At 41.5% G+C, this 23,565-nt stretch overlaps 1 long non-coding RNA gene across 1 annotated transcript; it reads right to left on the reverse strand.

The window, feature by feature from the left end:
• Nucleotides 1-1,762: 1,762 nt before the first annotated feature.
• On the reverse strand, nt 1,763-14,870 carry LOC132393652 (uncharacterized). Its single transcript, XR_009512021.1, has 3 exons — nt 14,613-14,870; nt 6,810-6,844; nt 1,763-2,665 (listed from the first exon to the last, which is right to left on the reverse strand). It is a non-coding gene; the product is annotated as an uncharacterized LOC132393652 (long non-coding RNA).
• Nucleotides 14,871-23,565: the final 8,695 nt, after the last annotated feature.

A 23,565-nucleotide genomic window follows, 5' to 3' on the forward strand; every position in this document is an offset into this window, starting at 1 on the left:
CTTACTTATGAGATACCTAATTAACCCTGTGACATTTCATAAGTAACTATCTACAATAGCACATTGCTTTCAAAGCATCCCTGTACCCTTTGATGAAAAATTACATAGGATATATACACAGAACCAAATTGTTCAGCCTAATTCACCTCTCTGGTAGTTACAATCCAGAATGTACAAGTCTCCTCCCATTCCATTCAGCTCATCACAAGCCTTTAGTTTTTCTATTCTCCTTTCTCTGTAGCGTTTGACTCATTTCTTCTTTAAAGTATCGGATTGGTTATTCAATTCCTTTAATGGAAAATGCCACATTCTAAGCACTTTATGAGAAAAGGAAATATTCCTTTTCTTGCATTTCTCTTATTTATAATTAACCTATATTTATGACTCAAGACCCACTAATAGAAATATTCTCTCCATATCAATTTGTATCATATCTATTTATAATTTTACTATATATGTCAGCTCTTCTCTAGGTAGTCTCCTTTCTAAAGGAATAATCTTTGACTGGTTCAACATTTCCATTTAACATAATGTTTTTAATTCTAGTACCTGACTTGGCAATTCCTTCTGGTTTTCTCTTTCATTTTCATCAATATGAGAAAACAGACAGACGCCAGGCATTCGGTAGTACCCATGTTATCCTTACTCAGTACAGTTTCAGTATTTTTGAATTCTATACCTCATTGGGTGGCGGGGTGGAGATGCATCTTGACAAAAGGAGGCATAAAGTGCTCTTTCCCTCTGCTTGAGCAAGGTGTAGCATCTACTTAGCCTTCCCTATCAGGGTCAGTGGTGGATGGTCATATGGTGCATATCACAAGTCCTGGTTATGCACCACTGATGCCTGCCAGACAATCTCTGAAAAGCATTGATAATGGCTGGGGTCACCTGCCTTGTAAAGACACCGCCCAGAAGAAGGCAATGGCAGGCTACTTCTGTAGAAAAATTTGCCAAGAACAATCATGGTCATGGGAAGATCATAATCACCCACATCACATGACATGGCACATGATGAACAAAACTCAAGGGGAAAAAATACCATTTTTTTTTGTGTCCTGGGGTTACCTTTATAATGATTTGTTTATCTGCTTCCCTGTACCTTTTAACTTCCCACTTCATTGTCTTAAAGTAGATCTTGTGCTTCTGTTTTTTTGTATCAAAAATGATCACTTCCTATTTATCTAAATTTTTTGTTCTCACCCAAGAAGACATTATCTTTAACCTTTAACTCACAGTCTAGATTTTGTTGATAGATTTCCTGCATGAGTCATGACCAAATCACCCTACTTAAAGAAATATGACTGTTGCAACATGGCAAAGATTTTATTGAAGAACTTCTCCAAAAATTTCATTCCCTTTGACTTTAGTAAAGTAAATAAGAATGCAGAAAAGTCTGTTCAGCTCACCACATCTTCTCATTTCGTTTATCTGACCTTCCAACTAATGATATCTGAACCATCTCATTAATTTCCTGAGGCAAATTCAAAATAAATGTGCTTGAATAGTGATATTCCAGTATGACAATTCATTCATAACAATATGCCTATTTTTGGAAACTGGTCTTCCACTTTACTTGGTCATCATTCTGTTACCCTTTCACCCATGCCCAGTTTCAAAATACAATGGGTTTCAGTTAGTTGGGCCATTGGTTAATTGGGGCAGCTGCTTATTTAGGACAACTTTAAAAGAATAAGCACTAATCAAGAAAATAGATAGGAATTCATTCATTTATTTGAGATGCTATGTGGTTAACTTTGGCAGGAGACCGTTGCCAAACAGTTTCTAACTAGCATCAGACACATGCTCTTGTGTGGCCATTAGGAACTACACCATGCTTAGAATGAAATTTTTTTAAATAGCATCAGTTGTGTGTGTTTGTGTTCAAAAAGCAGTGATTTTTTTTCACTGATAGTTGGTGGGAATAAGCTGTAAGGCAATTCATGACCGTTTTGCTCACAGCAGTTTCAAGCATTCAGGCTTAGAGATGCCAGAAATGGCCAGGAGTGAAAATGAAATGATTTCACTACTTCAACAAGTTAGGAACTAGGAAGATATTGACAACCATCTTGAATGTTACAATGAAAGTGAAGAATTAAATTGAATTGAATTGACTCTATTCCTTACACGAGGAGTAAAATTCTTTATGCTATGTCTCCGTCTAAATGCAGAATGTGCAACTTATAGTACAAGTAATTTATAATAAATATTATTTACAACAGGATCGTCAATATAACATTGAAATACAGTTGCATCAGCATGAATTAAGCAGTCTGATGACCTGGAGAAAGAAGCTGGCCCAGAACCTGTTGGCCCTGACTTTGCAGATTTGGAGGATGCAATCATTGATAGCATTGTAAGAAGGCTGTCCATTATCATTGTCTGTGATAATTTTGTTCATTTGGAGACAGTCAATACAACATGGCAGAGTACACTAAGTGAATTCCTTTGTCGATACGATAGGAGCCAACATGTAGCCTTATAGTACAGTCATAATATTGATAGTGTTCTAATTTGTTCTGTATTCCATTTAAATACATAATTTATTACTCAGTTAAACAATAGTTTGTTTGTTTTTATACCATTTTCACCTGCCTGAGAAGTGACTTGGATCTGCTCCAATTTGCTTACCAGAGCAACGGTCCATGGCAGATGTCTTTGCTCAACCCTGGAACATCAGGACAGCAAAGAGCATAAATCAGGATGCTCCTTATCAGCTACAGCTCAGCATTCAATACCATATCCCCTCAAAACTAATTAATAAGCTTTAAGACCTTGGCCTCAATACCTCCTTGTGCAATTGGATCCTTGATTTCCCCACTTGCGAGATCCCAGTCAGTTCGGATTTATATCTCCTCTATGATCTCCATCAGCACAGGTGCCCATCAAGGCTGTGTGCTTAACCCCCCCCCCCCCGCTCTACTCAGTTTACACATGACTGTGTGGCTAAGCACAGCTCCAATGCCATACTTAAGTCTGTTGATGACACTAGAGTCGTAGGCGGATTCACAGGTGGTGGCGAATCGGCATGTAGGAGAGAGATTGAAAACCTGGCTGCATGGTGCTACAACAACAGCCTCTCACTCAAGGTCAGCAAGACCAAGGAGCTGATTATTGACTTCGGGAGGGGGAAACCAAAGGTCCATGTGCCATTCCTCATCAGATGATCAGAGGTGGAGAAGGTCAACAATATTAAATTCCTCAGTGTTATTATTTCAGAGGACTTGTCTTGGTCCGGCAATAACAAAGAAAGCACAACAGTGCCTCTACTTCTGTAAGAGATTGCGGATATCCGGCATGGCATTCAGCTCCGACAAAGTTCTATAGAAGATTAGTGGAGAACGTATTGACTGGCAGCATCATGGCCTGGTATGGAAACAACAACACCCTTGAACGAAAAATCCTACAAAATATGGCAGGGGATACGAACACAGGAAAACCTGCAGAGGCTGGAAATCCAAAGCAACACACACACAAAGTGCTGGAGGAACTCAGCAGGCCAGGCAGCATCTACGGAAATGTGTAAACAGTCGATGTTTTGGGCCAAGACCCTTCATCAGGACTGGAAAGGAAGAGGAGAAGTCAGAGTAAGAAGGATAAGGTAGTGCATGATAGGTGAAACCGGGAGGGGGGAGGGGGTGAAGTAAAGAGCCGAGTGTTCATGCCTACACCGGAAGTATAGCCATGGGCACTCGCCTACATCCCTGCTATGTCTGCCTTTTCATTGGTTACATGGAACGGTCCAGGTTCCAAACCTACAACTCTTCCTACGCTACAACAACGACTGCATTGGTGCTGCCTCCTGCACCCGTGCTGAACTTAACAATTTCATCAAATTTGCCTCCAACTTCCACTCTGCCCTCAAATTTACTTGGTCCATTTCCAACACCTCCCTCCCCTTTCTCAATCTTTCTGTTTCTATCCCTGGAGACAGTCTTTCTACTGTTGCTCTAACAGCTATCTGGAGTATATCTCTTCCCACCCTGTCACTTGTAGAAACGCCATCCCCTTCTCTCAGCTCCTGCGTCTCTGCTGCATCTCCTCTCAGGATGAGGCTCTTCACTCCAGAACTACTGAGATGTCCTCCTTCTTCAAAGAAAGAAGCTTTCATTCCTCCACCATCAACAATGTCCTCACCCACATCTCTTCCATTTTTGCCCTCATCTGCCCACACCCCATCTTCCCACTGCCACACATGGCTTCACCTAGCACCCCACTAGCCTCTGCATGTGGCACGTAATTCTCCATAACTTACGCCATCTTCAAGAGGATCCCACCACCAAGTACATTTTTCCCTCCCCCCACTTTCCACTATTTGCAGGGATTGCTCCCTACACAAGTTCCTTGTCCACTTATCCCTACACTCCTCGTATTTATCCTTGCAAGCGGAACAAGTACACACTTGCAACTACACCTCCTCCCTCATTACCACTCTGTGCCTCAAACAGTCCTTCCAGGTGAGGTGACACGTCACCTCTGAGCCAGTTGGGGTCACCTATGGTGTCTGGTGCTCCCGGTGTGGCCTGTGTTTCAATGAGAACTGACCTAGAATAGGAAACTGCTTCGTCGACCTTCGCTCATCTGCCATAAAAAATGGGATCTCCCAGTTACCAACCATTTGAATTCTACTTGCCATTCCCATTCCAACATGTCAGTCCATGGTCTCCTCTTCTGCCACGATGATTGGAGAAGCAACGCCTTACATTCCTTCTGGATAACCTCCAACCTGATGGCATGAACATTGATCTCTTGAACTTCCAGTAATTGCCCCTCCCCCTCTCATTCACTATTCCCCATTCCTGTTTCCCTCTCTCATTTTATCTCCTTACCTGCCCATCATTTCCCTCTGGTGCTCTTCCCCCTTCCTTTTCTTCCATGGTCTTCTATCCTCTCCTATCAGATTCGGCCCTTCTCCAGCCCTTTATCTCTTTCACCAATGACCTTCCTAACTCTTTACTTCACCTCCCCCCCACCCCAGTTTCACCTATCACTTACCAAACACATTCTTCTCTCCCCTCCCTCCACCTCCTCATTCGGACTTCTTCTCTTCCTTTCCAGTCTTGATGAAGGGTCTCAGCCCGAAACGTTGGCAGATGCTGCCTGGTCTGCTGAGTTATTGCAGCATTTTGTGTGTGTTGCTTATAATGATTATGGCCCAGTCCATCACAGGTAAAGCCCTCCTCACTATTGGGCACTTCTACACGAAACGTTGTTGCAGGAAAGCACCATCCATCATCAGGGACACCCTCCACCCAGAGAATGTTCCCTTCTCACTGCTGCCATCAGGAAGAAGGTACAGGAACCTCAGGACTCACACCACCAGGTTCAGGAACAGTTAACACCCCTCAACCATCAGGCTCTTGAACCAAAAGGATAACTTTACTTAACCATTATCGAAATGTTCCCACAACCAATGGAATCACTTTCAAGGGCTCTTCAGCTCATGTTCCCAATATTTATTATTATTATTATTATTATTATTACTTATTTATTTTTATATTGGCACAATTTATTGTCTATTACACATTGGTTGAAAACCCAAGTTGGTGTGGTCTTTCATTGATTCTATTATGGTTATTATTCTATTATGGATTTATTGAGTATGCTTGCAAGAAAATGAATCTCAGGGTTGTATATAGTGACGAATACATGTACTTTGATAATAAGTTTTCTTTGAACTTTGATCTTTAACTACTTGCATAAAACTTCAACTCATTGGTACAGCTGCTTAACTGAGCCAAAATGCACTGCTCCCAATGTGTCCCAATTAACTGGAATCCACAAGTTTCATGGTATATTTTGCTGATATTAAACAGTAAAGCTGCTCTTCTATTTCATCAAAATATCTATCCAAATTATTTTCTCAATTTTCTCTCTGATTAGAAAGTTCAAAAGTTAATTCTGACTCAGATTCCTGGGAGTATTATTCATCTGTTTTTTTTAAAGCATCTTTTAAATCAATTGATCAAAACAAATCTAAGTGACTTCTAAAGCAACATGCTGCCACCTTAGGGCAAGAACTAAACACAGCCATTAGAGCTTAAACTATTTTTGTACATGAAAATAATGAGACAACCTTGCTGAGAAATTCCATTAGTTCCATAATGAGCTGTCTTCAGTTCTCCCTGTAGGTTTCAGGAAGCTTAGAGTCCTAAACTATTTTGATGTGGTATATTGTAGCTACATTTTTATGTCATATCTCCGATGGACCTGCAGGAGAGTGAAAAAAAGCCTGCTACAATTTCCCAACACTTATGACCATAAGCGCACAGGGCAGAATTAAGCCTTTGACCCACTGAGTCTACTCCACCAATCGATGATGGCTGTTTTATTATCCCTCAGAAGTCAAGTTTCTTCCCATCACTCCCCCATACAATTACTCCACACCTACCGGCTTGTTTTAAGTTAAAAATAGACTAGATGCACTGGAAGTGTCATGTTTCATAATCTCTCCTATGGCTTGTTACAAATCCATCCTGCCAGTCAGACCCTACACAGTAATTGTGGGTCCATTCATGTCAATGATAAATAGCTACAACGGACAAAGTTGTTTAACTGAATATAGTTTTAAATTAACAGGTATTCAATTATCCTAAATGTTTAAAGATATTTCTGTTTTATGAACAGATATTTTCTGTTTTATGTATTATGAACATAAATGCTGCAATAATTTTAAAGTATTTTTAATGTTTCTGAATGTCAAGAGTACTTGGCAGCATTCATATTTCTTTGTTAGGTTTGTCAGCAGCCAGTTATGTCATTGGTAGCCATCTAGGCTTTTCTTTTTTAATTTACACTCCACAAGATCCTACCTTAAGGATGAGACAGCAAGCGGACACTGGCAGATCTGGAAAATATAAGTCATTACAAAAATTACAATGCTGTATGGTAATTGAATTTAAATGTTAGCTCTGTTTCTCCTTCACCAGATGGTGCATGGACTACAGAACACTTCTACCATTTTCCCCAGATGTTTAGCAGTTACAGTATTTTGCTTTTTCACAATTACCACAGAGGTCAGTGATAAATTGCCACAGCCAATAAATTTTGACCTTCTATCCATTATTTACTTTCTTGTTTTCATCTTCAAATTCTTTATTAAACTTGCTTAAATTTATCATGCTACATCTTCATGTCCCCGTTGTCCACTGGAATGGTACCGGAGGATTGGAGGGAGGCGAATGTTGTCCCCTTGTTCAAAAAAGGTAGTAGGAATAGTCTGGGTAATTATAGACCAGTGAGTCTTTCATCTGTGGTGGGAAAGCTGTTGGAAAAGATTCTTAGAGATAGAATCTATGGGTATTTAGAGAATCATGGTCTGATCAGGGACAGTCAGCATGGCTTTGTGAAGGGGGCAGATCGTGTCTAACAAGCGTGATAGAGTTCTTTGAGGAGGTGACCAGGCATATAGATGAGGGTAGTGCAGTGGATGTGATCTACATGGATTTTAGTAAGGCATTTGACAAGGTTCTGCACGGTAGGCTTATTCAGAAAGTCAGAAGGCTTGGGATCCAGGGAAGTTTGGCCAGGTGGATTAAGAATTGGCTTGCTTGCAGAAGGCAGGGGGTTGTGGTGGAGGGAGTAGATTCAGATTGGAGGGTTGTGACTAGTGGTGTCCCACAAGGATCGGTTCTGGGACCTCTACTTTTCATGACTTTTATGAATGACCTGGATGTGGGGGTAGAAGGGTATTTTGGCAAGTTTGCAGATGACACAAAAGTTGGTGGTGTTGTGCATAGTGTTGAGGGTTGTCGAAGATTGCAGAGAGACATTGACAAGATGCAGAAGTGGGCTGAGAAATGGCAGATGGAGTTCAACCTGGAGAAGTGTGAGGTGGTACACTTTGGAAGGACAAACTCCAAGGCAGAGTACAAAGTAAATGGCAGGATAGTTGTAAGTGTGGAGGAGCAGAGGGATCTGGGGGTACATGTCCACAGATCCCTGAAAGTTGCCTCACAGGTAGATCGAGTAGTTAAGAAAGCTTACGGGGTGTTAGCTTTCATAAGTCAAGGGACAGAGTTTAAGAGTCACAGGGTAATGATGCAGCTCTATAAAACTCTGGTTAGGCCACACTTGGAGTACTGTGTCCAGTTCTGGTCGCCTCACTATAGGAAGGATGTGGAAGCATTGGAAAGGGTACAGAAGAGATTTACCAGGATGCTGCCTGGTTTAGAGAGTATGGATTATGATCAGAGACTAAGGGAGCTAGGGCTTTACTCTTTGGAGAGAAGGAGGATGAGATGAGAGATGATCGAGGTGTACAAGATATTAAGAGGAATAGACAGAGTGGACAGCCAGTGCCTCTTCCCCAGGGCACCACTGCTCAGTACAAGAGGACATGGCTTTAAGGTAAGGGGAGGGAAGTTCAAGGATATTAGAGGAAGGTTTTTCACTCAGAGCGTGGTTGGTGTGTGGAATGCACTGCCTGAGTCAGTGGTGGAGGCAGATACACTAGTGAAGTTTAAGAGACTAATAAGACAGGTATATGGAGGAATTTAAGGTGGGGGGGGGGTTGTATGGGAGGCAGGGTTTAAGGGTCGGTACAACATTGTGGGCTGAATGGCCTGTACTGCGCTGTATTGTTCTTTGCTCTACCAAAGGAGGTGTAAGGTGCTCTTTCCCTCCGCTAGCCTACTAGTCACTCTTAAACAAAGTGTATCACCTGCTTAGCACCCCTGAGAAGGCTCGCAAGAAGCTATGGGAACAGGAGGTAGATGGCCCTAAGAGCAGCTGCTGCATATCACAAGTTCTGGTTACGCGACCACTGACACCAGGCAGATAATCTCTGAAGGGTATTGATATTGGTTGGGGTCACCCATCTTGTAAAGACACAGCCCAGAAGAAGGCAATGGCAAACTGCTTCTGTACAAAAATTTGCTAAGAACAATCATGGTCATGGAAGAACCATGGTCATACAATAGTACATAATGAGTGAACGATTGATCTACCTTAACAGCTCTCTTTAAGTTACAAAGTAGTGCAATATTTTCCTGAGGATTTTTGATTACTTTTTTAGAATGTATGGAAATAGATTGGAGGAAAAATTGAGGTTATTGTTAGTGATAAATAAAATAACTTTCTATAAGATGACCATGATATTGTGAATCATGTAAGTTAAAGTTGATATTTTTAAAGCTCAAACATACTAAAATTATTTTTATTTCTTTTCATAACTTCTATGCATCTGCTACATTTAATAATATGGAAAAACGTGCATTAAGATCATTAGTTGCTGGATTTAAATCCCGTTTAATGGAAGTAAGTATATTTAATTCAGGACACAATCACAATTTCAGGTTCAATTTCCATATGAAAACTCAGGCTAAACTGATAGCATCTATACATGTGAACACCTAAAAAATAGTTCAAGTCACCCATCTACCCTTTCAATACCATTATGGTTGATCCAATCCAGTGCTCAACTGTTGGGGACCATAGTGGTTAGTGTAAAACTTCACAGCAGCAGCAATCAGAAGATTGGGGTTCAATTCACATTGCTGTCTGTAAGGAGTTTGTACGTTCTCCCCACAATCATGTGCATCTCCTCCTGGTGCTCCACTTTCCTCCCACATTCCAGAGATGTCCAGGTTAGAGTTGGTAAGCTGTGGGCATGCTATGTTGGCGCTGGAAGCATAGTGACATTCGCGAGCTGCCCCCAGCTCATCTTCAGACTGTGTCGATTGTTGATGCAAATGGCACGTTTCGCTATATGTTTATATGACACCATAAGGTATAGGAGCAGAAGTAGGCCATTTGGCCCATCGAGTCTGCTCCACCATTCAATCATGGGCTGATCCAATTTTTCCAGTCATCCCCACTCCCCTGTTTCCTTCCCATACCCTTTGATGCCCTGGCTAATCAAGAAACTATCTCTCTCTGCCTTAAATACACCCAAATGACTTGGCCTCCACAGCTGCTCGTGGTAACAAATTCCACAGACTTACCACCCTCTGTCAAAAGTAATTTCTCCGCATCTCAGTTCTAAATAGACATCCTTCAATCCTGAAGTCGTGCCCTCTTGTCCTAGACTCCTCTACCACGGGAAGTAACTTTGTTATAGCTAATCTGTTCAGGCCTTTTAACATTTGGAATGTTTCTATGAGATTCCCCCTCATTCTCCTGAGCTCCAGGGAATACAGCCCAAGAGCTGCTGGACATTCCTCATACAGTAACCCTTTCATTCCTGGAATCATTCTCGTGAAACTTCTCTGAACCCTTTCAATGTCAGTATATCCTTTCTAAAATAATGAGCCCAAAACTGCACACAATACTCCAAGTGTGGTCTCATTAGTGGCTTATAGAGCTTCAACATCACATCCCTGCTCTTATATTCTATACCTCTAAAAATGAATGCCAACATTGTATTTGTCTTCTTCACAACTGACTCAACCTGGAGGTTAACCTTTAGGGTATCTTGAACAAGGAATCCCAAGTCACTTTGCATCTCTGCCTTTTGAATTCTCATCCCATCTAAATAATAATCTGCCCATTTATTTCTTCCACCAAAGTGCATGACCATACACTTTCCAACATTGTATTTCATTTGCCACTTCTTTGCCCATTCCCCTAAACTATCTAAGTCTCTCTGTAGGCTCTCTGCTTCCTCAACACTACTCGGTCCTCCACCTACCTTTGTATCATCGGCAAATTTAGTTACAAATCCATTAATACTGTAGTCCAAATCATTGACATAGATCGTAAAAAGCAATGGTCCCAACACCGACCCTTGTGGAATTCCACTGGTAACCGGCAGCCAACCAGAATAGGATTCCTTTATTCCCACTCTCTGTTTTCTGCCGACCAGCCAATGTTCCACCCATGCTAATAACTCCTCTGTAATTCCATGGGCTCTTATCTTGCTAAGCAGCCTCATGTGCAGCACCTTGTCAAAGGCCTCCTGAAAATTCTAAACACTTGAAAACTTCTGCAATTATAAAAAGAAACAAGGATGGTAGTTTGCCTCTCTGGTGCCAGTGTTTGTGATGTTTCTAAACGCATCCTCAATATCCTGAAATAGGAGGGTGAGCAGCTAGAGGTCATGGTACGTATTGGCACTAACGACATATGTAGAAAAAGGGTGGAGATCCTGAAAGCAGAATACAGGGGGTTAGGAAAGAAGCTGACAAGCAGGACCTCAAAGGTCGTAATCTCGGGATTGCTACCTGTGCCACGTGATAGTGAATATCGGAATAGAATGAGGTGGGGGATGAATGCGTGGCTGAAGGATTGGAGCAGAGGGCAGTAGTTCAGAATTTTGGATCTTTGGGACCTCTTCTGGGGCAGGTGTGACCTGTACAAAAAAGATCGGTTGCACTTGAATCTGAGGGAGATTAATAACCTGGTGGGGATGTTTGCAAGTGATATTGGGGAGGGTTTAAACTAGATTTGCAGGGGAGTGGGAACCAAAGTGATGGGGAGGTTGGAGCACAAGTAGAGACAGCTTGTAGGGAGTTTGTGAGAAGGATAGGCAGATGATAGAGCAAAGATGCGCTCAGCCTGGAGGTTTGACAAGTGTCTATTTTAATACAAGGAATATCATAAACAAGGCAGATGAACTTAGAGCATGGATCAATACGTGGAACCGTGATGTTGTGGCCATTACAGAGACTTGGATGACTCAGGAGCAGGAATGGCTGCTGAGTGTGCTAGGCTTTAGATGTTTCAAAAAGAACAGAGAGGGAGGTAAAAGAGTTGGGAGTGTGGCATTGCTAATTAGGGTAGTATCACGGTTGCAGAAAAGGAAGAAATCTTGGAGAGCTGGTCTACTGAGTCAGTGTGGGTGGAAGTTAGAAACAGGAAAGGGGCAATAACTATATTGGGTGTTTTTATAGACCTGCCAATAGTAACAGAGATGTCGAGGAGCAGATAGGGAGACAGATTCTGGAACGATGCAATAATAATAGGGTTGTTGTGATCTGTGATTTTAACTTTCCTAATATTGTTTGACATTTCCTTAGTGCAAGGGGTTTAGATGGGGTGGAATTTGTTAGATGTGATCAGGAAGGTTTCCTGTCACAACATGTAGATACGCCAACTAGAGGAGAGGCTGTACTTGATCTGGTACTGGGAAATGAACCTGGTCTGGTGTCAGATCTCTCAGTTGGAGAGCATTCTGGTGGTAGTGACCACAACTCTATCTCCTTCATCATAGTGCTGGTGAGGGATAGGGGCAGGCAATTTGGGAAAACATTTAATTGGGGTAGGGGGAAATAAGATGCTATTAGGCAGGAACTTGTGAGCATAAATTGGAACAGGATGTTCTCAGGGAAATTCATGGCAGAAGTGTGGCAAATGTTCAGGGAATTTGCATGGAGTTGTGCATAGGTATGTTCCATTAAGGCAGGGAAAGGATGGTAGAGTTAAAGAACCATGGTGTACAAAGTATGTGGAAAATCTAGTTAAGAAGAAAAGTTTACAAAAGCTTCAAGAACCTAGGTACTGTTAGAGCTCTAGAAAATTACAAGATTTCTAAGAAGGATCTTAAGAATGGAATTAGGAGAGCCAGAAGGGGTCCTGAGAAGGCCTTAGTGAGCAAGGAAAACCCTGAGGTATTCTAGACGTATGTGTAGAACAAGAGGATGAGCTGTGTGAGAATAGGACCAATCAGGTGCGACAGTGGAAATGTGAGCATGGAGTTGGATGAGGTAGTGGAGGTATTTAATGAATACTTTGCTTCAGTATTCACCAGGGAAAAAGACCTTGGCAATTGTGGGGTTGACTAAAGTGGACTGAAATGCTTGAGCATGTAGACATTAAGAAAGAGGACGTGCTGGAGCTTTAGAAAAGCATTAAATTAGACAAGTCACCGGGACCAGATGAGATATACCCCAGGCTGCTGTGGGAAGTGAGGGAGGAGATTGCTGAGCCTCTGGAAATGATCTTTGTGTCATCAACAGTACCAGGAAAAGTACTGGAGGATTGGAGGGTTTCTAATGTTGTTCCCTTGTTCAAGAAAGGGAGTAGAGAAAACACAAGAAGTTATAGACCGGGAGGTCTGACTTCAGTGGTGGGCAAGTTGTTGGTGAAAATCCAGAGAGGAAGAATTTATGAGCATTTGGAAAGACATAAACTGATTGGGGATAGTCAGCATGGCTTTGTCAAGGGCAGGTTGTGCCTTACAAGCCTGATTGAATTTTCTGAGGATGTAACAAAACATATTGCTGAAGGTAGAGCAGTAGATGTAGTGTATATGGATTTCAGTCAGGCGTTTGATAAGGTTCCCCAGGCAAGGCTCCTTCAGAAAGTAAGGAGGCTTGGGATCCAAGAAGGCCCTGCTTTGTGGATCCAGAACTGGCTTGCCCACAGAAGGCAAAGGGTGGTTGTAAATGGTTCGTATTCTGAATGGAGGTCAGTGACCAGTGGCTTTCCACAGGGATCTGTTCTGGGACCCCCTCCTCTTTGTGATTTTTATAAATGACCTGGATGAAGAAGTAAAAGGGTGGGTTAGTGAGTTTGCTGATGACACAAAGGTTAGGGGCAGACGGACTTCAATCCAGATAAGTGAGAAGTGGTTCATTTTGGTGGTTCCATTCTGAAGACAGCTAAGACTGTTGGCAGTGTGGAGGATCTGAGAGATCTTAGGGTCAATGTTGATTGAACACTCCAAGCTGCTGCACAGGTTGACAGTGTTGTTAAGAAGGCATATGGTGTGTTGGCATTCATCAGTGAGGGACTGAGTTCAAGAGCCATGAGATAAGGTTACAGCTACATAACACCTTGGTCAGACCCCAATACTGTGTTCAGTTCTGGTCACCTCATTACAGGAAGGATGTGGATACTATAGAGGGAGGCAGAGGAGATGTGCAAGGATTTTATCCGGGTTGGAGGGCGTACCTTATGAGAATAGCTTGAGTGTTCTTGGCCTTTTCTCCTTGGAGTGATGGAGGATGAGAGGTGACCTGATAGAGTTGCATAAGATGATGAGGGGGATTGATCCTGTGGTTAGCCAGAGGGTTTTTCCCAGGGCTGAAATGGCTAATACAAGGGGGCACAGTTTTAAGGTGCTTGGAAATTGGCATCAAGGGAATGTCAGGGGTAAGTTTTTCACTCAGAGAGTGGTGGGTGGGTGGAATACACTGCTAGCGGCATTTGGGGAAGTCGATACAATAGGGTCTTTTAAGAGCCTCTCAGATAGGTACATGGAGCATAGAAAAATGGAGAGCTAATCACTAGGAAATTTCTAGGCAGATTCTAGAGTAGGTTACATAGTCGGCACAACATTGTGGGCTGAAGGGCCTGTAATATGCTGTAAATTTCTATGTTCCTTAACCTATGTTGTAAATATACTGTGGAGAGCATTTTGTTTTGGCTGCATTGCTTTCTGGTATGGGGGGTGGTGCTACTGCAGAAGTTCGAAATAAGTTGCAGAAAGTTATAAAATTAGTCAGCTCCATCATGGGCACTAGCCTCCGTAGTTCCAGGACATCTTCAAAGAGCCATGCCTCAGGAAGGTGGTGTCCATTATTAAGTGTCCCCACCACCCAGGTCAAAATATTTAATATATCAAATATAACTCCCCTTTTAGACTTCACAGATGGTGCATCATGTTGATCAATCAAGCTACTCCCAAAAGTGAGTTTCCATTTAAATATTATAGTTGAAAACCTTGCACTTACCTTCTCTTTCAGCTTGAGTGATGTCTGATCAGTCTTCCCATGTTTCTGGAAACTGAATAACTCCATAGAGATGAGGATGGGTTTGAGAAAGTATTTTTTTAGTCCTGTTCATGGACCATGTTAAACAGGAGTAGTTTATCCAACACCTAAATTTACCTAGATTTGGGGCCCACCCCTCTCCAGCAAACTTTCAAAGATCACTCCCCAAAAAATATTGGAAGCTCCTGGGCTGCTTCAACTCCTCATCAACTACCCACACCTGGTTCCATCTGTCCATCACTGACACAGCCCTGAGTTTTTTCTCCAATTGGTTACCCATTCTATTCCCTTCCCCAGTATGGTTCCATTGGCTGATCATCCCTCATTTACGTGACTCCACATCACCAACATCTGTCTCTACCCTCACACTCCCTACCTGGCTTCACTTGCATTTCACCTACCTGCTTCCACCAGTTGAAGGTTCTCTTACCGTCGAATAACTTCGACATTTTCATATTTTGTACTTTAAGTTCAAAGTTTATTACATTTTTAACATGGGGCAAAAAGCTTAATTATTTATTGTGAGTTATACTTTATGAATAATTCAGAATTTTCTCACTGTTTAATAATTTAGATATTTTCACATTTGGTATTTTAAATTCAATGTTCAAAATATTACATTTTTATGTAACATAGGGCAAAAATATTCATGAATGGACTAAAATTCTGACAATAAAAATTGCTTTATTTCAATGTTATTAATCTTACTAGAAAGGTAAAAACTGTATTTGCCATAAGTAGATCACATCCAGATAAGATCAGCATCTGTTTAAACATTAGTTACAGATCTGGTGCAGTACTTAAGGACAGAGCTTATTGAATTTTAGGTGAAAACTAACTTGAGTATTTATAAGATGTTGGGAAGCTTCCAGGCAGAACAGACATCTGGAGCGTAACAAACAAAGGAAATATTACATAGTTTTTACTGAAAGCCAAAAGGCATTGCATGCTACTTTTTTCTCTAAATTACCTCAGTTATAATTGATTAATAAAAAAAGGCTTTAAGTTTCCATTTGTTCAAATATACTATTTTAATCATACTTGGAAAAACAAGCATTAAAAAAATAATAAACATTTTGTTTGTTTAGAACTAGCTTTACTCCAGAGGAAAACCATTGGATGATGTCTCAATAAATTTTCTATATTTTGGACCATATCTGTAGAGGACTGAAGGAATCTTCAAAACATTAATTTACATGTACAGTACAGTGCAAAAGTATAAAAGTCTTAGGCAAAATATATATAGCTAGGGTGCCTAAGACTTTTCAACAGCACTCACAAAGTACACTGCAGATGCTGCGGTCAAAGCAAAACATACAACACGCTGGAGGAACTCAGCAGGTTGGGCAGCATCCGTTGAAATGAGCAGTCAACATTACGGGCCAAGACCCTTCGTCAGGACTGAAAGGGGAGGGGGCAGGAGCCCTATGAAGAAGGTGGGGGGAGGGTGGGAAGGAGAAGGCTGGTAGGTGCCAGGTGAAAAACCAATAAGAGGAAAGATCAAGGGGTGGTGGATGGGAAGTAGGGAGGGGATAGGCAGGAAAGGTGAAGAAGGAATGTAAGGAATGTCGAGCGCCTCCACTCCGTCCGCCACAACAGACAGGATCTCCCGGTTACCACCCACTTCAACTCTGCTTCACATTCCCATTCGGATATGTCCATACATGGCCTCCTCTACTGCCATGATGAGGCCAAACTCAGGCTGGAGGAGCAACACCTCATATACCCTCTGGGTAGTCTCCAGCCCCTTGGTATTAACATCGAATTCTCCAACTTCCAGTAATTCCCTCCCCCTCCCTTCCCCATCCCACTTTCATCCTGCCTCCTCCTCCAGCTGCCTATCACCTCTCTCATGATTCTGCCTTCTTCTACTACACATTGTGCTTTCCCCTTACATTCCTTCTTCACCTCTCCTGCCTATCCTCTCCCTGCTTACCCTCCCCCACCCCTTGATCTTTCCCCTTACTGGCTTTTCACCTGGCACCTTCCACCCTCCCTCCACCTTATTCATGGGACCCCTGCCCCCTCCCTCTTCAGTCCTGACGAAGGGTCTCGGCCCAAAGCGTTGTCTGCTCATTTCCACAGAGGCTGCCCGACCTGCTGAGTTCCTCCGGCATGTTGTACGTGTTGCTTTTCAACAGCACTGCCTAGCACTAGCCTCCGTAGTTCCAAGACATCTTCAAAGAGCCATGCCTCAGGAAGGTGGTGTCCATTATTAAGTGTCCCCACCACCCAGGTCAAAATATTTAATATATCAAATATAACTCCCCTTTTAGACTTCACAGATGGTGCATAATGGTGATCAATCAAGTTACTCCCAAAGTTGGGTTTCTATTTAAATATTATGGTCAAGTTGAAAACCTTGCACTTACCTTCTCTTTCAGTTTGAGTGATGTCTGATCAGTCTTCCCATGTTCCTGGAAACTGAAAAACTTCATAGAAATGAAGATGGCAACGTGTAACACCTGCTTAGCCCCCCACCCCACCTCCAATCAGGGTCATGTGAAGCTATGGGAGCAGGTGGTGAAAGGTCATTCGAGCAGCTAGTGCATATGACAAGTCCTGATTATGCGACAACTGCCACCAGGCAGACAATTTCTGAAGAGCATCAATAGCTGTTGGGGTTACCCATCTTCTAAAGACACTGCCCAGAAAATGGCAATGGCAAACCACTTCTGCAGAAAAAATTGCCAAGATTATTTCACAGTCAGGGAAAGACCATGATCACCCATGTCATACGACATGACACATAATGACAACGATATGTCAATTATTTACTCACCAGCACTCAGTTTTGGAATTATAGAGGCTGTACAGCTTCTGGTTTCATTATAGTCTTTGTCCCAACTTGAACAATGTTGAGGAGAGATGAAATTCGTTCCCTTACATTAAGGATGTCACCTTGGCGGTCTAATATAATTATTCAATAGGCATCAAGAAGAAAACTTTACAAAGGTTGGGTTCATATGTGACAGAATAGGATATGTGGGTATTAGAGGGTTTTGCAGCACGTAAGACATAGTAGTAGAAATTGGCCATAGCCCATCGAATCCATTCCACCATTGCATCATGGCTGATCCGGGATCCATTTCAACTCCATACACCTGCCCTCTCACCATATCCTTTGATGCCCTAACCAATCAGGAATCTATCAACCCACTTTAAATCTACCCGTGGAATTGGCCTCAACTGCAGCCTGTGGCAGAGCATTCCACAGATTCACCCCTCTTTGGCTAAAAAAATCACTCCTTACTTTTGTTCTAAAAGGTCGCACCTCAATTTTGAGGATATGCCCTCTAGTTCTGGATACACCTGTGGTGAACTACATATACCTGTCTGGACACGCCCCCTGCTGACTGCTCCTGTGGCTCCTCCCACAGACCCCAGTATAAAGGCGATTGAGGCCTGAGCCCGGCCTCTCAGTCTCCAGGATGTAGTATGGTGGTCAACCACTGCTTGTTCCTTCTTCCAGTCAATAAAAGCCGATATCTCACCTTTACATCTCAGAGAGAGTTATTGATGGTGCATCAACACCCACCAGTGGAAACATCCTTTCCACATGCACCTTATCTAGTTCTTTCAACATTCGGTAGGTTTCAATGAGATCCCCATACATTCTTCTAAATACCAGCGAGTACAGGCCAAAAGCTGTCAAACGCTCCTCATATGTTAACTCTTTCTTTCTTGGAATCACCCTCATGAACCACCTCTGGGCTCTCTCCAATGACAATACATTCTTTCTGAGGTAAGGGGCCCTAAACTGTTGACAATACTCCAAGTGCGGCCTGACTAGTGTCTTATAAAGCTTCAGCATTATCTCCTTGTTTCTGTATTCTATTCCCCTTGAAATAAATGGCAATATTGCACTTGCCTTCTTTACCACAGTCTGTGAATTAACCTTCTGGGAGTCTTGCACAAGGAATCCTAATTCCTTTTACACTTCTGCTGTTTGAATTTTCTCCCCACTTAGGTAACAGTCTGCACTATTGTTCCTTTTATCAAAATGCATTATCATACATTTCCCAAAACTGTCTTCCATCTGCATTTTTTTTACCAGTTCTCCAGTTTGTCTAAGTCCTGCTGCAATTGCATTGCTTCTTCATCACCATCTACCCCTCCACCTATCTCCACAAAGCCATCAATTCTGCTATCTGAATCACTGACAAACAATGTAAAAAGTAGTGGTCCCAATACTGACCCCCGAGGCACACCACTAGTCACTGGCAGCCAACCAGAAAAGGCCCCTTTTATTCCCACTTGCAGCCTCCTGCCTGTCAGTCATTCCTCTATCCAGGCCAGTTTATTTCCCATTAACACCATACAATTTTATCATATAAGAGGTTGAATTACATCTTTAGGAAGAGGTGACATAGGGTCAGAGAATGTCGAAACTTTGTGGATGGATTTACGAAACTGCAAGGGTAAAATAACCATTATGGGAATCATATATAGGCCTCCAAATAGTAGCCAAGTTGCGGAGCTGAGATTGAAGAGGGAGCTGGAAAGGGCATTTAATATGGGTAATATCACAATTGTTATGTGGGACCTCAATATACAAGGGGATTGGGAAAATCAAGTTGCTGTCAGATTGCAAGAGAGGGAATTTGTTGAATGCCTATGAGAGGGTTTCTTAGAGCAGCTTGTGCTCGAGTCTCTTACCAACAGAACCATACCACCAGCTATGCCTTCCTGCCAGTCCTTTCAATACAAAGTAAATCCTTTGATGTTAAGCTCCCAACTATGACATTCTTTCAGACACGATTCAGTAAAGCCCACAATACCATACTGACCAATCTTTAATTGCAGCACAAGTTTTTGTCCACCTTATTCAAAATGCTATGCATATTTAAATACAGCACCTTCAGTCCTGTGGTACAGCATAACTCCTTGCTCTGACTGCAGTTGTACCCAATCATTGCCTTGTCCTTATATCATCTACTTGTAAACTTACTGGCTCATCCTCAGCTCAATCATATGGTCTCCTTTCCCCTGCCATATTAGTTTAAACCACTCCCAACAGCTCTAGCAAACCTGCCCACAAGTATGTTGGTCCCCTTCAGATTCAAGTGCAACCCATCCCTTTTGTACAGGTTCCACCTGCCCCAAAAGTGGTCCCAATTATCCAGAAATCTGAAACCTTGCCCCCTGCTCCAATTCTTTAACCATGTATTTATCTGCCACTTCATTCTATTTCTATCCTTACCGTTGCGTAGCACAGGTATAAATCCCAAGATTACTACACTTGAGGTCCTGCTTCTCAACTTCCTTCCTGTATTCTGTTTCCAGGACCTCCTCCCTTTATCTACCTATGTCGTTGGTCCCATGACTTTTGGTTGCTCACCCTCCCTTTTCAGGATATTGTGGATGCGTTCAGAAACATCATGGACTCGGGCACCTGGGAAGCAAAGTGGTTCCTTTTCGCATCCACAGATTTGTCTATCTGTCCCCCTAACTAGAGGGTCCCCTATTACTGCTGCCATATTCGTCAGTTTCCTGCCCTTCTGAGCCACAGGGCCAGACTCAGTGCCAGAGTTGCTTCCCCCAGGTGGGTGCCCCCCCCTACAATACTCAAAATAGAATATTTATTGTTGAGTTGGACAGCCACAGGAGAGCTCTCCGCTACCTGACTTATGATATCACTGGAAACAGTGTTTCCAGCTGCTTCATAAGGGACATCTTTTCGCGTTTTAAAGGGGGGTGTTCACTTATAGATGCATAATCTCAGTCATCCCAAAGCAGATTTCTGATGTCAGTTGGTGACAGCAGAGTTAAGGTACAGAAGAATTATTTTGATAGGGAAAAGGCTGGAATTTATTTGTATCTGGAGAAGTTGTTCTGAACCAAGGACATTGCATTAACAGATTGCAAACTTCTCTGTGGAGTAAACAAATGATGTTTACTTGGTTGTTGGATTAATTTTGTTAGTTAAAGAAAAATACTTTTTTTAATCATATTTTCAAAATTTAGCCAATTATCACTGCAATCATTTCACTGCAACTATAATTCTGCCTATAAACCCCAAATTTACAACTGAATTTCTCTTTGATATTGGGTGCATAGGACAATTTGCCCTTCTTCCCAATTCAATGCTTTCTAATCTGAACAAAGATATTCACCATGAGTTGGAGTGATTGTGATTGGCTTGTTTACTATACGTCATTCACATATCATTCTGGGACTGTAATAGCCCTCAGCACTGTAATTCCAATCTTCCTTTATGAGTTTATCTATCTTTCTAGCCACATCAGAAAGAACATTAGTAAGCTTTATGAAATGGAGAGTCATTGTCAGGATGTACCTTTAGGAAATAAACATTATTGTTTGGAAAAGAGCTTTTGAAATTATTTCCCAGTTGTTACAAAATACCCTCCACAATGCCAATTCAAGATTTTAATAAGTAGGAATCTATGCTCAAGAACTCTGGAGTCTGTTATAATATTCCACATTATCCAAAATTACACATCACCATTTGTGGGATGAAATTCTTATTTCATCCAACATTGATTTCCATTAATAGGTAACAAAGGGAAGGAGAATGAAAAAAGGGAGCTAAAGAAAAATTAATAGAAAATTCGAGTATGTTTTTAAATTGGAAATAGGCTTGTGTTATCTATATAAATAACTGTAAACTTTTAAAAGATTAATTGCCATAGTGAAATAAAACTTAAGCACTCATACCAAAGGATATAAGATAAAGTTAAAAGCAAATGTTTTGAAGATGAGAGAGCCTGTAATTTATCTTCATGTTAAATAAAGTAAATTCTTTCTCCTGGTCTACTCACTGGCAAATGGTTAATTTAGGCAGAACATATGATACATTTAAATCTTACAGCAGAGACCTAATGATACCTAACTGCTTTCAATTGCATGTACACACACACACACACATGCGCACATGCACACACACACTAAGCACAACAGTTGACAATATCACATTTGAAAACTTGAATCTGATACAAAGAAAAGCTTGCTTTTGAGGGTTAAATGCAGGGCAGCATGAAATACAATTACGAACACTTCTCTTTACAATTTTATGGAACTAACAAATACTGAAAGATATTGAACATACAAAGACATGCATTCAAATACCTCAGCATCCCTGAAGATACCTCACTTTCTGAATTCAAAATATAAAATTATTTGCCCTACAATCCTAGACAATAGCCATGCCAAATTTAAAACGCTCTCTTCATTTGAAACACCTCTTGCCTCCATTTATCTGTAGGGTCATAATTTCTCATAATCAGTCAAAATGGGTTGACTCCATCAAAAGGACCATACCTCTGATCTCAATATGGATGCTTATCTTGATTCTCAAGTTCTGTCTAGATACCTGAGATCAAATCCTGACATGGTTATTTTAGCTGCGCAAGGTAAAAGGGGCTTTAACCATCGGTGGAGATTGGCTCCTGCCAACTGATCCTAAGCCTCCTCCATGTACTTCACTATGAATAGACCATAGTCTTGTCAGCAAACACATCTGGTTGTTCATCCCTCTCCTGAATAATTTGTGTCATAATCTAAAACAGAGCTCATCTTCCATGCTCAACAAGCTTCCTTCATGTGTCATTTAATGCCCTCCTAAATTATCTAGGATCAGGCACCCTTGTGTCTTGGAGTAAACTCATCCAAGATGTTTAGCATTCATTTCTATATTCTCATTCCCATCAAAACCTTGCTTTGTAATTATTGTATCTAAATGCAAACATGAGCTTCTGTATCTCCGTTCTACTTAAGGGTTCCTTGTTCTCTCGTGGCTTCCCATAACTGTCAAGGAGTGTACACTTCATTATAGGTTAACACTCAGTTGGTTCTGTTTACGTGCACCTGATCTTCATTCAGTGATCACCACGTGCAAGCCCCCTCCTTTCAGTCTTCCCTGCTAACCTGGAAGACTGGCTTTAAAATTGCTGCTCCCTGAAGCACTCTAATATTTTCTGCCCATTCACTATTCACCTCTTGCAATTGTACCTCAACTGCCAATGCATCCAAATTACCGAATCTTACCTTCATATCAAATAACATAATGTCAATTGAATACTTTTTATGTTCCTTGCTCTGTTTTGATCTCCAGTAATTATTTCATAACCTTTTCAATTGTCCTGTCCAATCTCTAACAACCTATTCATCAAACTAACTGATAACATTATATTCTCAGAAGCTGTCCATCTTTTTCCTCCAATATTTCATTATCTCCTTTAAAATTTCAGCAGAGTTCCAACATTTCATCCTTCCCCTGACATTCTCATATTTACCGTAACATTTTTGTCTGTATATTAATGTATGCACAGTTCTTATTCACTCCTTAGTTTTCTTCAACGGAAGGAATTTCTTATGGTTAGGTTCATAGAGATTCTCTAGCCATAATAATTTACATGTACATTACATTTCACCTCTATCAGGGCACATCTTGTGATCCTTTCTGTTGGTGGTTCTCTGTGATATTAATTATCTGTGTACAGTCTTAAACATAATTGGGTAGAGTAGAGCTGCCCTTAAATAAGAGTACAACTCAAAACTCTTTTTAAAAGTTTATTGAAACTTAATAATGGTTCAATTAGACCATACGACATAAGAGCAGAATTAGTCCGTCCATTGAGTCTGTTCCTCTTTTCAATCATGGCTGATTTATTACCTCTCTTAAACTAATTCTCCAATATTCTTCCCATAACCTTTGATACCGTTACTAATCTAGAACCTATCAACCCCCACTTTAAATATGCCTAACAACTTGGCCTTCACAGCCACTTGTGGCAATGAATTCCACAGATCACCACCCTCTTGCTAGAGCAATTCCTTCTCATTTCTGTTCTCAAGGGATGTCCCCCTGTGTCCTCTGCTCCCAGGCTCCCCCATTATAGGAGACATTCTCTCTATGTCCACTCTATCAGGTCTTTCAATATTGAATAAGTTT

The sequence above is a fragment of the Hypanus sabinus genome, chromosome 5 (assembly GCF_030144855.1).
Source record: "Hypanus sabinus isolate sHypSab1 chromosome 5, sHypSab1.hap1, whole genome shotgun sequence".
Lineage (NCBI taxonomy): Eukaryota > Metazoa > Chordata > Chondrichthyes > Myliobatiformes > Dasyatidae > Hypanus > Hypanus sabinus.